Source organism: Calidris pugnax, unplaced genomic scaffold, assembly GCF_001431845.1.
Source record: "Calidris pugnax isolate Ruff unplaced genomic scaffold, ASM143184v1 scaffold56, whole genome shotgun sequence".
Classification (NCBI taxonomy): domain Eukaryota; kingdom Metazoa; phylum Chordata; class Aves; order Charadriiformes; family Scolopacidae; genus Calidris; species Calidris pugnax.
The window spans coordinates 18046193-18063508 of record NW_015090839.1 but is presented as its reverse complement, the minus strand read 5'-3'; the positions used below and the strand labels follow the sequence as shown (position 1 = coordinate 18063508).

General features: G+C 42.9%; 1 long non-coding RNA gene across 1 annotated transcript; it reads right to left on the bottom strand.

Moving 5' to 3' along the window:
- Positions 1 to 1565: 1565 nt before the first annotated feature.
- On the bottom strand, positions 1566 to 8190 carry LOC106887918. The gene is made up of 3 exons (XR_001411995.1): positions 8054 to 8190; positions 2426 to 2789; positions 1566 to 1637 (listed from the first exon to the last, which is right to left on the bottom strand). It is a non-coding gene; the product is annotated as an uncharacterized LOC106887918 (long non-coding RNA).
- Positions 8191 to 17316: the final 9126 nt, after the last annotated feature.

Below are 17316 nucleotides of genomic sequence, written 5' to 3'. Positions count from 1 at the left end.
TATGCAGGTATTCAAGCTTTAGCTGTTTTAGTTTAAGAAGAAAACTTGAGCAAAATTTTAAAAGATTGCCTTAACAGGGAGTTTCAAATAGCTGGAGATTATCTGGTTTTCATATATCAGCTAGATCTATCTCCACATTGGAAGCATTTTTGGCCCAAGCCAGATTAAGTTTCTAAGCAGCCTTAGGCAGGGAAAAATACCATGGGGGGATATAGAGGCCATGGGAACGTCCTGTAGTCCTAAGCTGCCCATTTTCTATCCCACAACTATAATTACACAGAGAACACTTCTACAGTAACTGCTGAAAAATATCCAGAGCCAGTGAAAAAGAATGGAGAGTAAAATTCTCTTTTCAGAAGTGTTGTGCCATCTGGTTTTTACCATACATGTAAATACTACCCTTTTACAAAAATTCCCCAGCATATCCGCAGATTTTACTCATTCTCTTCATCCTTCAGTGCTTCTGCCTTAATTTTAACAGGTACTGCAGATTCTGAGAATACATATATGTGGGCTATCAGCACCTTGCATTTTGCCCAATCTCATTATTAAGAAGAAAATTGCCACGTTCCCTTTGTTACTTCTAACACTTCCCTGTTTAAACCTGTGCTTTCACAGACCTGGGACATTGCATGTCCCTATTTACTACAGTTAACAGTCTCTGGAAATAATTTTGTGTTCCAACAGGATTCCTATTTCTCATTCTCCCTTTATTTGGGAAGCAAATGCAATGCTATTCTCAGTAGTTTTTTCCTACCTTTTATTTTTGGAAATCATGGCGTTCTGTTCTTAATTAATTCTCTTAATTGAAGCTCAGTCTGAAGGGCACCATTCATTCCTTTTCTACTGCCATGATACGTCTGCTCTCCTCAGATGTTACTCTGTCCACACGTCCCCCCTCCACTACTCCCCATCACCTGGGTCAGCTCTGGTTCTCCATACCGTACAGAAGCTATGGAGGGTCCTCCCATTTCTCTTTGCCTACATGGTGTGTCAGGACTTCAGACAGACCACAGGAGGGTAGCCCAGCTTGGCCCTTCACTTCTGTTCATCACAGACCATAATGAATGTGGGAAAGTTCATGTAAAAGGGGGTCCCTGAACACTTTTGTTTTTTGCTGTCTATATACAGTGCCCAGTTTTTCAACCAGCTCTCCTATTCTCATACTTGCCACATCTGTGGCACCCATATCCCATAAGTTATTTCTTCCATAATGTCAACATGGAATTATGCATTTCTCTGAAAAGAAAAAGGGAGACTTGCATCATGTTTACAGGAAAACTGCTAACTCTGCTGATGACGCAGCATCAAAACAGCGTGTGTCTGGCACCAGAAACACTTACACATTCAATTTTCTTTACTGTCCAGAAGTTATAACAGCGTTCCTAAACACAGATTTGAGTCTAACTTTGCAGAATTCATATTCTGAATTCAGAATACATAGTTCATAGATGAACTATGGCTCATAAATACAGAGTACATAAACACAGTTCATAAACACAGAATTCATAGCTCATATTGCCCCCACCAAATTACTACCTTCTGTCTGCAGTGCTCAGCTGTACAGAACAATCCTCGTTAGTCTTGCTTCCATCGGTGCCATCAATTCCTCAGGACTCAGGGAACATAAAATAATACTGGGATGCGTAAGAGAGAAAAAAAATGGAGCGTGAGAAGCTCTCATTAAACATTTATATTATCAGACAGAGACTGACTGGGACTGGGGACTGTTATGACAGGCATTTTTTAACAGAGGTAAACAATTTTCACTTTGCCTTGCTTACAGCCTGTGTCTGAAGACAGGCTCTCCCACTCTCCCAGGCACACAAGCCCGAGCACACCCGGCTCAGCTGCCTTGTCTGCCCCAAGCCGGGGAGATGGACCTTACACAGCTCTTTGGACAAAAGTGGTAACTCAGTCTCCAAAGTCTTTGGAGGTCTGGCTACCCAGCTACAAACGGTACCATGTGGGCATGTCCAGAACACACACAGAGATAAATTTAAATCTCTTGTCTCTCCAGAGTATAAACTAAACCCTTGGAGTGTATATCCCCTTTCAGGATATAAGCAAGTCAATATATCCTCTCCGACCACCAATCCTTCCTCTCCCCTTGCTTTTGACAGAAAAATATCTGGATTGTAATCTGAGATGACACGTTGTTACAAATGAGGGTTATAAGGGAATTCAGCCAAAGAAAACCTCAAAGACTACTTTCCTGTAATAAGAACGGAAAAAGAAGGGGTAGCAAAATTCTCACACAACCCTTTTATCATTTTCTCCCTTCCCAACTACTGGAAAAGTGCTTTTATCTGTACAGAAATGGGAATGGAGAAATGACTCCAAACCCCATCATGAAGGAGGGCTCTCTGTGAACCACGGTGAATTTTATGCTCTGCAGCACAGTGCACAAGTCAGTAAAAAGTACCTGAAATCCTGTAGAATTGTAGTTTGGGCATTCAGTTTTGGTTCAGTTCAGAGCTGCTTCTTGTCCAAAACTCTTTTCTGGCAGGAATGGAAAACCTCAGCATGTAGCCTCAGCTCTCGTCAGTTACCAAAAGAGTACTTCTGGGATGTGCTGATTTTTGAATGCTGCCTGGGCTATGAGGCCCACGAGGGGACAGTCACTGGGACATCTCAAGTTGATAAAATGCTAGAGATGAAGATTCTGTCCTGAAGAGCAGCAGCCTCTCAACCTCTGTGGAAAGGTGAGTACAACCACAGGCAGCATCTGCCAAGCTGATCCTCCTCGCCTGTCTGTGTCTGTAGAGAGCTGCTCACTGAAGCACACCCTAAATTAAAAAGTCAATAATTAGAAAAACCCCAAACCTCCCATATGTTGTCACAGCTAAGTTGGAATTGGGACCTGAAGCCTCCCAAACTCTTGGCATCCTGTGAATAATAAGAGAAGGGAAAATCTTTCAGCAGTCTTCATATCACCCAACACACTGTTTAATAACACTTTCCAAGGCTTTCAAGGAGGATGGATCCTGATACAACCTTGCTTTTCACAGCATCATTTGTGGTCATGCAGTTACTTAACTGCCTCAAGGAAAGCAACTGAAACTGTGTAAGTGACTGCTGGTCTTGAATTCCACAATACTCCCAAAGAACATTTCATGTCAAGGATTTCCATAGGTTAGTTCTTAAATGGATAAAACTAACCCCTTCTCTCTTTTTTTTTTTTTCATTTGTTTTTCTCCCTTTTCTTTCAGCATTCCCTTGTTACTGCACTCAGGAAGCTTGCATAGGATCCGCATGTACTTTCTCTGTATTGCATTGTGCAAACCATATACGCTGTAACTCATCTTTTCACTAAAATATGCAGGCTTCACCTTCTCCACCTGTTCTCAGATGGAAATCTTGCCATTCTCCAAATTATTTTATTACCTGCTTTGAGGCTGTTCTATGTTTCATGGATTTTTCTCATGGGTAGTCAGAACTGAGGGCTGCATCCTGGGAGGAGGTATTTTTCCAGAGGCAGATGTATTTGCTATTCTTAGCTCTCCCAGGAGCAGTGGCTGTATATTTTCTGCTAGTTCATATTCCAAAATTCTTTCAGAACATGATTTTCTCTTTGGTTCCCAACTCCTGGCTTCCCAGCCCCAGTGGGAGTTTTCCCTATCAGGTATGGGGAGAAGCCCAGGTGCAGCTAAGACAGGGCCACAAGGAAAAGGGGCTTCAGAGCCAGGAGCAGCGGTGCCACATCACCTCCTCACTTTGCTGCAGCTCCTCCAGAGATGCCACAGCCCTGGGACATTGGCCAAAACAGCACTTACCTTGCAGAGACTGGCAAACCCCACACAGTTCCTGACCTAATGGGGAACATCAGCAGCTCTGCCTGCCAAAATCAATGTGCATGTTTGTGGCTGGTGATACGAGCCTGTGCCCACCACAGAAACCAAATCTCTGCGGCCCAAATACTGCAAACCAGCAAGGGGCTCTTCCTGTCTAAAAGGAAGGGTTTTAAATGATTGTTAATTGCAGAAATACACTGGCAGTGTCCCCATTAACCATTTTGGGGATGGGGGAATGCCATCCCAACTCCCAAACTCCCCAAAAAACTGTAATCAACAGTTTCTGAGACTAATTCCCTGCTTTATATCTCAAGAGGAAAAGAAGTTTTCTTTTCTTGATATGATTAGCTAAACATTCTCGTTTGTAAAGTCACAGAAAGATACGTCTTATGAAGAAATTTTAGCCTCCCATACTGTGCTAGACTTGTGGGGAAACACATTTTTAAAAGAACATATCACAGTTTTCTTCCATAACAGGTGGGAATATTTCTTTAGTACTTCAAGTAGCTGGGGAGAAGAAAACTCTACCCCTCTTTTCTTCTCAGGGCCCCCAGTCGTTTCCAAAAAAGGTAAATATAAACCCATCAGAAATAATGATCCATTTTCTAACATGATGTATTACTTCTAAGGAAAGACCCAGTTATCTTTCCTTTGGGTTTATTTGGAGATTAATTAGACATAACATGTATTAGAGGTTACATCTCTGAGCATCTTTTTTATCACTCTACTAGAGAACCTAAAAACTAGAACACACATGTGTTATTGTTCTGCTCCCTCTTTGACAACATATCGTAAAATACACGGGAGAGCAGTAGGACCTAAAAGACAGGGAAAAGACCTTTTCCCAAGGTTCAGGCTTCTTAGAGGAGCTTGCAAAAGCTGTCTCACTGTACTCCCTTCCAGCAGACAGGCTGGGAACCTGCCATCAGTCTTTCTTGCTCTAGACTCAGCACTGCTTTGACATTTTGCAAAACTTTGAGCTGAAAGAAACTAAAACTGCTTTTTTGCTTGCTGAAGGAGATGTATCAACAGTACGTTGTCATAGTAAACTAAGGTTGAGAAATGGCTGTGTTCTTATCTTGCAGACATCATTTGTCTTGAATATATTTCCATCGTCTTGAAGTGCAAGGATGCACTTTAAAACACAGAGCAAGAGTAAAAACGCAAGCAACCAGGAATGCCATAAAATGACCTGATTAAAAAATGAACATCTTAACACAGCTTCAGTCGAAGCAGAGATCGACCCCACAGCCTGAAGAAATGCAGCAGCAGCAGCTGAGAGGCAACCATGGCACTCGGCTCAATCAGTGTGTGACAGCTGGGTGAGGAAATACAATTTGATAACCCTACTGATAGGCACCATCTTGCCCATATGAAAAAGCTCATTAACCCCAAAAGGAAATAGAATCATAGAATGGTTAGAGCTGGAAGGGATCTTAAAGATCATCTAGTTCTAATCACCCCTCAAAGGGAAGGGACACCTCCCACTAGACCAGGCGGCTCAAAGCCCCATCCAACCTAGCTTTGAACACTTCCAGGGATGGGGCAGCCACAGCTTCTCTGGGCAACCTGTTCCAGTGCCTCACCACCCTCAGAGCGAAAAATTTCTTCCAAATATCTATCTACCCTTTTTCAATTTAAAACTGTTATGCCTCATCCTATTGCTACATTCAATGATAAAAAGTCCCTCTCACCTTTTCTGTAGGCCCTGTTTAACGGTGAAGGCCGCTATAAGGTCTCCCTGGAGCCTTCTCTTCTCCAGGATCAACAACCCCAACTCTCTCAGCCTGTCCTCGTAGGAGAGGTGCTCCAGTCCTCTGATCATCTTCTTGGCCCTCTGCTGGACTCACTTGAACAGGTCTATGTCCTTCTTATGTTGGGATGGACTAAAGGGGCAGAATCACCTCCCTCGACCTGCTGGCCACGCTTCTTTTGATGCAGCCCAGAATACGGTTGGCTTTCTGAGCTGCCAGTGCACATTGCTGGCTCATGTTGAGCTTCTCATCCACCAACACCCTCAAGTCCTTCTTCCTCTGCAGTTTTTAATTTTAAATAGCTGCAGCTTTTTAGTTAACTCAAAACGTATATGTTGGAGCAGTGACTCTGTTTGTTTGATTTTCACTCAGCTGTCAAGGAAGACACAAGCACAGACAATTGTTATGGTTGGTAACTACAAACTTTGATTTGTGCAAAGACATAAAAATCTGTGCTCTGGGGAAATGTCTTTGCCCTTGGCTGTTGGTAGGAGCTGTGGGGTCTCATCCCACTTGGAGCACCTCAGTCCCGTGAAAGGTGGTGCTTCCCAGGCACAGCAAGCACACCCAGTGCAACAGCTCTCCAGACCCTGTCTCTCTCTGCAGCCTCCCACGCTGACAGAGCTCTCTAAGGAACATGGTGGGCAACTTTTTAAATGTCAACCTCATGCAAGGTGAGCTTGGTGCCAAACGGCACTGTGTAGAGTGAGGAGCACTGAGGTCACCAGTGGTTTTGGCCCTCTCTGTTAAAAACAGAACTGATAATTCAGACAGTCCTGTTTTTCCTTCTAACTTGGTTTTAATAGCTGAATCCCTTCAGAACATAATTAATGTTTATATATCCACTTATGACAGCATGTTAGTCAGTTCCTCAGAAAACCATGAAGCTTTTTGCCTCTGTGTATTGTAACCCAAGATTCACAGCTATTAGATTCACCTAGAAACTCAGAAGTTGTCAATATGTGAATTGTAATTTAATAAAGAAAGAACAAAAGATGGACAAATTAATTCAGAGTAAGAAATGATCCAATCCTTTGCTGAAGTATTTAAAATAACACAATAACAGAAGTAGGGATGTCTGAGTCAATCCCTCTTTAAATTAGTTTCCACCCCATGCAGTCTGACTTGGTATATCCACTTTATTCCATGGAAAAATCCCCGTGACCCTGACATGTAGATGGATTGTGCTTTTAACTGTACACTGCACACTTTAGACTCCATACATGGTGTAAAGCACTGCAGTTCTGGCTCTGTGTTTGGGGATCCTGTTATCTTCAGGAATCCAAATTACTAAAAGAAACAATTCAAGCACTGGATCACAGAAAACATGTAGAAAAAAATTAAATAGATCTTGGAGTGTCTGTCCTGAATAAGAGATGGGAATGTGCAAGGAAGAGTGCACATAGAATTGCCTTTTGGTTTTTTCTTAACCCAAAATCACTGTGCACATCATGATGTCAGAAAATGTTCTACCCCTGCTAATATTTGTTTCTCTATTAAGATTTCTTGGTAGCGTACGACAATATCAACATTGCAAGCCAGACATTGTGTTTCCCTATTCTAGCTTTGCAATGAGTTGATCTATGCCTGCTTCCAGTTTAGGATTGCTCTTCATGTTTTCACCACCTTCAAACATAAGCAATATGTTCCAAGTTGTGTTTTTAAGGTATATAACTGACTGGTCAGTGCTTATTGGAGAGGGCTGTATTTGCTTTCCAAGGTGCCACCTTTGCTTTTCCCCATAGTATAGTTAGACAGTTCAGTATTGTGGTTTCCAGTTGTTTTCACTGTGGTGAACTTCAGGAGGTCTGGGTGATTTTTCTATTCTTGGCAACAGTGAACAGAGCCTCCTCCAAAAGCTGTAGGACATGGATGCACAGGGATTGGTTTGGACAGTTTCAACAGATTTTTAGGTAAATTTGTGCCATGAACCTGACTCAGTTTCCTTACGCATTCCTCTCCAAGTTTCCTTCTGGATTTCATTTCCACAAGTCACTCATAAGGGCCACTTGAATGCAAATCATGAATAAGGTTTTTGGATAAGCATATCCCTTCCACAAATCCATTGTCTCACAGTACTGGAGATCTAAAGGTTAGCTGGACTAGTGATGGCATCAAATGGGACCAGTATAGTAATATACTAATTCTTTACACAGCAATAAAAAGCCAAACTCTTTTCCCTACAAAAACCAGGCCAGAGTGTGGGAGGTGGGGGCTTGGAGAGAGAAAGAGAGTGGGAGAGAAATTAAACTGCCTCTGGTATTCGATGCCTGTAGATGACAGCTTCAAAAATATTTCTAGGGATATACTTGGCAGGCGCTTGCCTGTGATTTCCTTCTTGATACATGTAAACACCAAAAGCACACGAACGGCCTCTTATTAAAAGAGATATAATTATCTTAATTTTCATACACGTACAAAGATGGTTTACAAGCTGGCTAAGGCACGGCTCCCATTACTGCCCCTTCCTCCTCCCAACCTGCCCTTCCAGCAGCTGGTACTCACCAAGCAGAAAGGCAAGACTTGGGGCCAGGCCATTTGGCAGGACAAACTGAACTGGTTTGTGTTCCCCCTGGTCCTTTCACACCACCTGCCATCCCACGGTTTCAGACAGGGTCCTGGGAGACTTAGGGGCTGCGTTCCCACTCCTTTTTAAAGAGATGTCAGTGCCTCTGTACTCCAAAATCCTCTGAAAATCCTGCAGTCACAGACCCACAAAGAAATATAAACCAAGTGACAATTTCCTCCAGTGCACAGAGACAGTTTGTCTTTGAGTTTGAAATCTAATTCCCCAGGAGAAAAATATTAGGTTATAAAGAAGAGCATAGTTAGATGAATTGAAGATTCGGAAGCAGGAAAAGAAAATGATGAGAAGGAAGGATGGAAAGAACAGAAACAGGGAGACAAAGAGAAGAAGGGGGAGGTATCAAAAGAGGGAGAGTAGGAATAAAAGATGGAAAAGACTCTTACACTGTCTTTCTGTGGCTTTCTACTTGGCTCCTAAACCTTTTTCTCAATTTTTTTGTTTTGTTTTGTTTTTTTTTTGCCTGTCAATAAAACTTTTATAGATAATCGAGGGAGAAGGAATGTCTGAGGCAGAATGCATGCAACCAACTAGTGCCAGCTCTGAGGATCTGTGCTGGCTGTGCAGGAGCTGTGCACAGTCACCCCTCCTCCTGATCTGTGCTGGACACCCAGCTCAGGATGCTGGGGGGAGCAAAAGCTGGGCTGAGGGTAAGGGGAGAGAAGGAGGAGTAGCAGAGGAAGGGGATAGAGAGGTGCACAGGGCTTTGGAAGGAGGTGCTGGCACGGGGGAATGTAGTCAAGAAGATGAAAAGCATAGAGGAAGAGGCTTGTTGGCCTGGCCATGCTGCAGTGGCTCCAGGCTGGCTGAGGAAGCTCTTCAGCAATGTATGACAGAGGTTCGCTGCTGGCCAAGCTGCTGTTGCTGGTTCCAACTTTATCTGGGGATAAAGAACAAAGGCAGGAGAGGAGAGGAAGGAAGGAAGCAGGGAGCTGCCTCCTGCCACCTTCTAACATCAAATGGCCACAGGACTTCAGCCTGGGAACCCTTTGAAGTGTGATTGATCCTCATAAGCTACTAAAGTGGGCAAAACCTTTCTATTTAAAACAAAAAAAGTTACATCAAACTAATGTCACCTAATGCAAAGCCATAATCTCTGCTGAAGCCAAGCCCTGCTGAATCCAGCAGAAGGATAAGCACAGCTCTGTGGAGGGGGTGGCAAGGAGGACTGTGGTGCCCTTTAATGACTTTTCTCCTGATCCCAAGGATTTCCAGTGTGTCATGAGCCTTGCCAATCATTTGAAACGTAGTCAGCTCTGGGTCATCTCTAAAACCAAAAGTCAACCTCACTACACTTCTTAAACTCTATGGGGTACACACATGTTTCAGTAGGGTGGGGATTTCAGGTAGGACTGATTACCAGTCTGGATATTGATTTAACTTTTTTCATTGACCTGAGATACTACTGCCACACAAATACACTTGTAAACAGGCTGAACTGAATCATAAACTTAACAAAATAGAAATGACTGTCATACAGTGAACTTTCAGATATATGTGCAAAAGGTACCATTGCAATTAAAATGTGAGATAGTAACTCAGAAAGCAGACTGATACGTAATGCGTTCACTGAATTAACTAACCTCCTAGCTCCTAGTGAATGAATGGTAATTATAGGTATCATGAAACAGACTCACACAGTGTAACTGCTCTGTAATTATACTTGCTGTATTAAAGCGTGACCCTGGTATTACAATGAGAAATGAGATGAAAAGAAGAAGAAAAATCCCAGCTCGGGATCCAAGCAGGTGGAACAAACCCACAATGATACCTATTCAGCTGCTTTCACTGTCTCACCATCTCCCTGCCAAAGGTATGTTCCACACGTCTCTGGAGTGCCAGTGCTGGTGTGTATATTGGCACTGGGATTACACGCACACTGCTCTGGCTTAGTATCATCCCTGGAATCGCTACTCTGTGCCATTACCAGTGACAGGCCAACTCCATAGCAGGAGCAAACTGTTGGCTGCACAAATTCTGTATTGTCCCTGCAGTATATTTAGTTCTAGCAGGCTTCATGTTAAACACACATATACTGGGCCGGTGCCAATGCATTCTCCTCCTTCTGGTCCTTTCTGCCGAAAGCTAAAGAACTGGAAGGAGGCGAGGATGTTTTTGTTGGGTTTTTGTATACTGCTTTTGCAGTGGCAAAGCTTGCTGATTAGCTCTGTGACCTTTCCAGTGCCCAGTCAGCTCAGAAGAGGCATGGGAAACACTCTAGCACACACTGAGAAAGAGAGAGAAAGCTGGGAGGAAAGCAAGCATGGGAAAGTAGCCCTCAAAGAAAAGAGCTAGGATGGAAAAAGGAAATGAAAGGAATCTGGTCAGAAGAGCAACAGATACATCACAACATGACTTACAGATGCTCCTTCTTAAAAACACACATTTCCAGTCACAGGCTTGGCATGCTTTGTCTTTATTCCCAAACCTAGAAGAAAGAAAACCTGGTTGAACTTGTGTAACACTGCCATCCAGTGCTGCCAGCGTGCCCCAGGCTGCAGCCCCCCCTCTGCGCCCTGACCTATCCCACCCCAAAGCAAGGCCACCTTTCTAGCAGGGCCTGGTTATCACCCTCTTTAGGGCAGTCTCCCCAGCTGTATTCCCTTGCCCCTGGAAATCCTGGCAGGGCTCTAGTCTAAGGGGTGTGGAGAGGACTGGAGGGCAGAGCTGTCCTCAGTCACTAGGATGCCTGGAGCAACGTAAACCACATCATCTCATAAGGTGAACCCATCCACATATTTCCTCTCCTGTTCTCCAGTTTTTTAACAGCTCTAGAAGGAAGGTTTCTTATATGCTCAATGCAATGACAATTAGTTGCCTGCTCTTGGGCTTGAGAACTGGTGTGGTAACTGGTATCCTCCGTCCTGGAAGGGGGACACTGTCATTCAGCCCACAAGAGAGACAGGAGTCCCAGACCAGTGATGAGGATGCTGGTTAGGTTTTGCTCTAATGGTCACCATAGTTAAATTTGGTGAGAGGCAAATCTCCTGTGTTTTAAAAAAAATTAAATGCTTCATCTCCCTCAAGCAGCCAGAAGGATATTCTTAGACATTATTCAGCCTTGCCCCATTTTTTTTCTTTGAACTGGCTAAAACCATCAGACTAATACTTTGAGAGCCTTTTCAAGACCTCTGTCATAATAAATACAATAGGTTGATTAATAACTTACATGCAAAAGCCTCAACATATGCTTTGTTGAAGGACAGTCTTTGTCCTTCTCTTACTTCAAAGCAGAGCTTTTCTTTTTGTGATGCTTTTTGTGAGCTACGAGCAAGCCTCTCCCAGACCAGCTCGCTCCCTTTTGTAGAGGAACAGTTTTCTTCTGGACCCATTTATCAACCTTCATCAGAGAGATATCTGGAACTTTTTCACTACAAACTAAATTGATAAATTTGCTACTGAATAATTACAAAAATAGCTCCCTTCAACTGAACAGCAGCAGAATGGACTGCAATGAATCACAAAAATAGATCTGTTGGCTTTTGAACATGCTTCAGCAAGAAAAGTGCAGCTGAATTTGATAAAATACAGTCACTTTCTCTGCTGACTTGCATCGTCAGAAGAAACTCTGCCTTTCAAATCAGGTGAGTTTGAAAGTAAATCTTTGATGTCACACACAGAATAATGTCCTGCATAGCTGAGAGAATGTAAGCAAATAAACAAATGCTTCTTCTTGACTGTAACTATATTTAGTTAATATTCAATGGATGACTTGAAAAATTAATGTAAGGGTTGATAGTGTAGACTGCAGTTTTATTCTTGATCTGCAGAGATACATTATTATTAATTAAAGCAGATACTGTACCTGCTGAAGCCAAGTGGATAGCACATAGTATTTTCCATTTCTTTATCCTTAAGGTTTTTATTCAAATTTCTGGAATATGCAGAGTAGTAACACTGTTTCTGAAATTAAAAAAAAAAAATCAAAAAATCTAACTACTGATTGATGTAGCTAGGAAGATACAATAATTATTATTCTTACCTAGGAAAGCAAACGCCAGAAGTTTGGTGTCAGTTGCATGCTGTTTCTGGGAATTAGTTTTGCCTTACTCCATGGAACAATGTTAAATTCCAGAAATCTTGCAGGTGAAAGATTTCAATCTAAAGCTACCAGAAAGGGCTCTGTTTTCAGCCTTCCCTCAGCCTCCAATATTTTCCTGATCTATTTATGTAGCTTGCACCTGCTCTGACAATCTTCAGCCATTTCCCATTTCTGATGATTAGAGGCACCTCTTTTTTGGTGTTCTACAGCAAGGGAGCACAGTGCTGAGCATCACCTGTGATGTCCTTCCAGCACCAACCTCATCTTGAACACATGGACTATGCTCTCTGTGCTTCATCAGCCCCAGGCACTTTCAGAGGAGGTTAATAAATGCCAGAATGAAAAGGCTGCTATTATGTGCAGTCCCTTAGAAAAAACATTATGTTTTTCAAATGCAGTTCACCACTAGCAGCATGCCAGAGGGTCATTGTCCTAGTTTTCCTAGTTTCCAACTTGGAAGAGCATCTCCACTTGGGCACAGTAACCTCTGACACTTTGTAACTACAAAAAAAGCAACACGGAAGAAGTGCAGATCTTCAATACAAACATGAATGATGTGCAGTAATGACAAAGTGAAAATCCTTACTCACACAGAGCTCACCTTTAAGGACTGAAATGGAAACTGGTGTGCATTTGTATAGAAGCAGGTTACTGGTCCTTGTTAGTATCAGCTTATTATGGCACTGCTGTCAGTGTGGGCCGTGAAACCTGCTGGCTTGGTTTCCACCGTTGCTGGCTTCTTTATCCCTGCTGGCAAACCTGATGGAGAAATATCTTATCTAAAAGGTGAAGGTGGGCCCTTCTGTTTTTTAGGTTCCCAACATCAGTGCTTAGGCAGGATGTGATTAACAGAAGCAGCACTTCTCCAAAAAATCAGCTGTTGTGAACCATCTCAGCTGGGCAACAAGTGGTCAGAGGTCCCAAAGGCTGACCTTAGATGAAGGTCAAGTTGGGCATTTGCCCAAGACAACATACATACATGAAGGAGAGAAACTCAAGGCTCACAGCAGCTGGAGGGTGCTGCTCCAGTGGCAGGACGGCTTCCCAGGCAGCAGGCCACCAAGACCAAAGAAGCTCCCCTTGACCTCTTTGATTGCTCATCCTGCTCTGCCCATCTTTGCACCTCTGCTGGATAAATCAGCTGGATATTATTCCTATACCACAGCAAAGCCAAGCCTTGTCCTGAGAGACCTTGCGCAAGCCGTGATCATGGGTATCTCTAATGGGAACTAACAGGTATTTTATCTGCTTTAGCCCCCTTTTCATAAAAAATTTACTCAAATCTAAATTTTGGACTTCAGCCAACTGGAGGGCCCTCTGAATGTATCATAAAAATTAGTCTTTCATGTATATGGTTTTTGCCATCCTCCAAAGAACATTGGTTGCTCTTCCCACCACTCTCAGTTCCCAGTATAGCACTATATTCCAGAGTTATCGCCTGCAAAAATGTAGGCTTTCATCCTCCAACTTTATATTAGCCCCTAAAGTCTTTTGGTGCCAGAAATGCTCCTAGTTCAATTATGCAATTACAATGAAAGACACAGGAATAAAGGAAAACAACTAAGTTTCTGCAAAGCGGGATCAATTTGCAGCAGATTTATCTATTTCAACTACATGCAGTGCTTATCCTGTCTCCAGACCCAGAGTCATACAGGGTTATGATACAAAGTCCTGTTCATTTCCATCAGTCAGTTCTCTGAGATCCAGGGGAGGAATGTTACCCACAGTGCATCTTGGAGGACTTTGCACATGCATTTCTAAATTAAACACTCTTCAGCTATTGAACAAGAACTCTGTCAGACAGAAGAAGAGCACTGAGGGGAATTTTAAGCTTCACTTTGCTCAGACAATTAATATAATACAATGCTGGTTCCCCAGTGCCTCCCCTCCTGCATAGTTATGCAGGCTAAATCCACAGAGAGATTTTTCCTTCATTCAAAATGCAAATCCTCAGAGCCCCCTTTCCAGCTCTTGCCTAACTTTGGAGCTGGCTGAATCCCTGTGACACCTAAGATCCCATCAGTAAAGCTCTCTGGTTGCTTAAATTTCTGCCTCTGGGCCTGCCCAAACATACTCAAGTCCTGACAGCACTGAATAACTCAATATTTCAGCCCTACAGGGATTCACAGATAAGGCATTACTCTTCTAGGAGCTGTATCTGCTAACTGGGATCCCATAGGAATTTCAACAACCCAAAGGGGATGGTGGGGTGGTATAAACTGCCACTGCTATAATAAGGAAAAGGGAGGGAGAAAGAGGGGCAAAGTATTTTCAAAGAATTGATTGTGGTGTGTTTCTGTCACTCCTGGACTTATCAGAGAATCTTGCAGAAGGAGGATTTCACTTAAATATTATGGATAACAGCTGGGCCAGCCACCTGGGTAATCAATGTCTTGGATGAATGAAGGCAGGTGCCCCATCATTCAAAATTAAACATGTGGCTCCTGCTCCTTTCTTGGCATTTGCTGCTGACCATCTCAGAGGGTCTCTGACTCTGCATGGCAGCTTTTGTAGCTCTAATTAGGCACCTGAATATCCACCTAGCCAGGCTGTTCATTTCACTGGGCATCAGGGCACTAAGAACTAAGCACTGAAACACTAAAATCAAGTTCTCTGAACAGCTTGGCCTCTACTTTGCAACTGAGCTTTGCCTGGGAATCCCATTTTTCCACTCACACGATAAAAAGCTTGAAAAACAGCAAATTAGCCCTCTGGATTTAATTATGCATATGCATTAGTAATGGCAGTAATTGCACTATCTTAGTCACGTTGCACAGTGTACTTACTTGAAACCAAGCCGAAGAAATACCACTGGCAGCTACAAGAAGACAGACCAGCTCAGAGGACACCAGGTGCACTAAGGCTACAAGATAATCATCTCACCCACTCTGGTAATTAACAGCCACAACTCTCACCTTGCAGATCATGAGTCTCTCCACCACTCCCTTCTGATGAAGGGTTACTATCAGATTGTGATGCCTCTGCAACACATCCTTTTGTATGAAAGCTAAAGAGCTGCAGGAGCAAGTTTATTCACTAAAAGTCTCAAACTACCTGACTGCTTCCCTGGAGCTACCTATAGAATATGGGTATGCACTGGGTATCCATGGTCTTACACCAAAACAACCCAGGGCCCGTGTCTGTACTGTTAGTACTGTGCTGCTGTGCAAAAGGAAAAACAAATGTGCAAGGAAAAACTCCTCCTTATCCATCTAGAAGTCCCGAACACAACCCTCATGCCACACTAAGCCCAGGAACATATTACCGAGAGCAATACAGGGCCCCAGCAGCTGTTCACTCAGAAAATTATTTAAGTTGAATTGAATACATGAGGCAAACCAGAAGAGTTCCCCATGGGCCGTTACAAGGTACTGGAGATGGTTCGTGTGTGTGACTAGCACAGGCTTTGAAAAGGAAGCTCAATTTAGTCTGAATTTGTGGGAAAACATCCTTTTTTTCCTCCTTGGTGCAAACACTTGCTAAGGCACAGCACTCTCCATAAAATGTGGTTTTCCCTGTTTTGCTGTCAAACCCTCCTGGTCCTCTGTGGTCTCTCCCAGAACAGTCAGCACTGCCACCCTGTTTCAAAATAGTCACTTACCTCCCACGTCCTTCTCCTTTCTGAAGGCCTGCAGGTGTTTTCATCTTCTTTGACACCATGCCAGCTTTTAATTCCTTGATCCCAGCAGTAGCCTTGGAGGTCTCCAAATGTACTCAGTGTCCTCCACGCTCATCTTCCTCCTGTCTATGATTTTATAATTAGTAACTCAGAAAATAGCAAATAATGGAAATTTGGCACAGTTATCGTGTCATTCGCCTTCATCAGATATAGTCAAGTTTAAAGATTCATAACAAATTACTGAAGAATCATGTTTTCAGATGACACAAAAATACCACATTCAGAGAGGGATGTGTAATGGCACTTGGGAATAGAATCATAGAATGGTTAGAGTTGGAAGGGACCTTAAAGATCATTGAGTTCCAACCCCCCTGCCATGAAAAAAGCAGACTCTACACTCCTGAAATGATAATGCTACTGTCAATTTGAGGTTTTATTTAAAATGATAACTGAAATAGCAAAATTTTAGGAGTTGAATTTCGTGCAGTATTGACAACAAAGAAGAGAAATTCTTGGGCAGGTCACAACCCTCTGTGCCAACATGATCAAAGTCAGCTGTTTGCTGGCCAACGGGAAGCATGGTTTTGGAGTGTGTACATACAAGCATTGGAGTATAAACACCAACCCTTTTGGTAAAAATGGCGTGTCTGTCACAAAGCACAGAGGTAGGTCTCATGAGGTGAGGTGCTGATGGTAAGGATTGCCTGACCTATGGAGCTAAGAGCACGTAGGGGAAATCGTACCAGTTCTAAGGATAGCAAGCAAATCGCATGCTTCAGCTGCGGGGTGTGTTGTGTACGGGTGACAGGGTAATAAAATGACTTGACCGAAGCTGTTTAATGCAAAAAGGTTTTACTATCTGATTCTCCATCATCTTTCATGTTATTCTGACATTTGTATTGGCAAAGAGTTCAAAATGAGTGCATAACATGACCTCTGTCTCCAGTGAGGGGAAAACTCTGAATAGGCATGTATGTGCTCAAAACCTATTTTCCATAAGTGTAAGCAAATATAAAGATTAAATAACAAAGAAGAGTCAACGCATCTGTGTATGGAGTTTGAGTGAGCGACACCAACCCAAGAACAAAAAAAGATCAAAGTGCCAGTCTGCATACACACATGCTAACTGGGAAAAACATGTCACATTTATACTCAACAAACCTTCTAGAGCTGTGTATTTCAAGTAAAATGGTATGTTACGGGATAAAACACGCTCCTATCACTTTTTCCTTCTATCTGTCCTGTAAAGCCAGAACAGCCATAAGATTATTTGTCTGCATCATCAACTTAAACACCTTTGGCCAAGACACCGGAATGAACAGAGGGGATTTTTGAAGAGTACAAAATCTGTTCTCCATTTACTTAAAAAACATCCCTACCATCATAAGTGTGGAATGAGATAACGCCATTCAGCGAACTGACAGATCATGCAGAGTCTGGCATTTCTCTTTGGGCCTTAAAGCAGAGACAAAAAAATGCATACACAACCCAAGATCTAAATAATGGAAGGGACTTTCAGCACA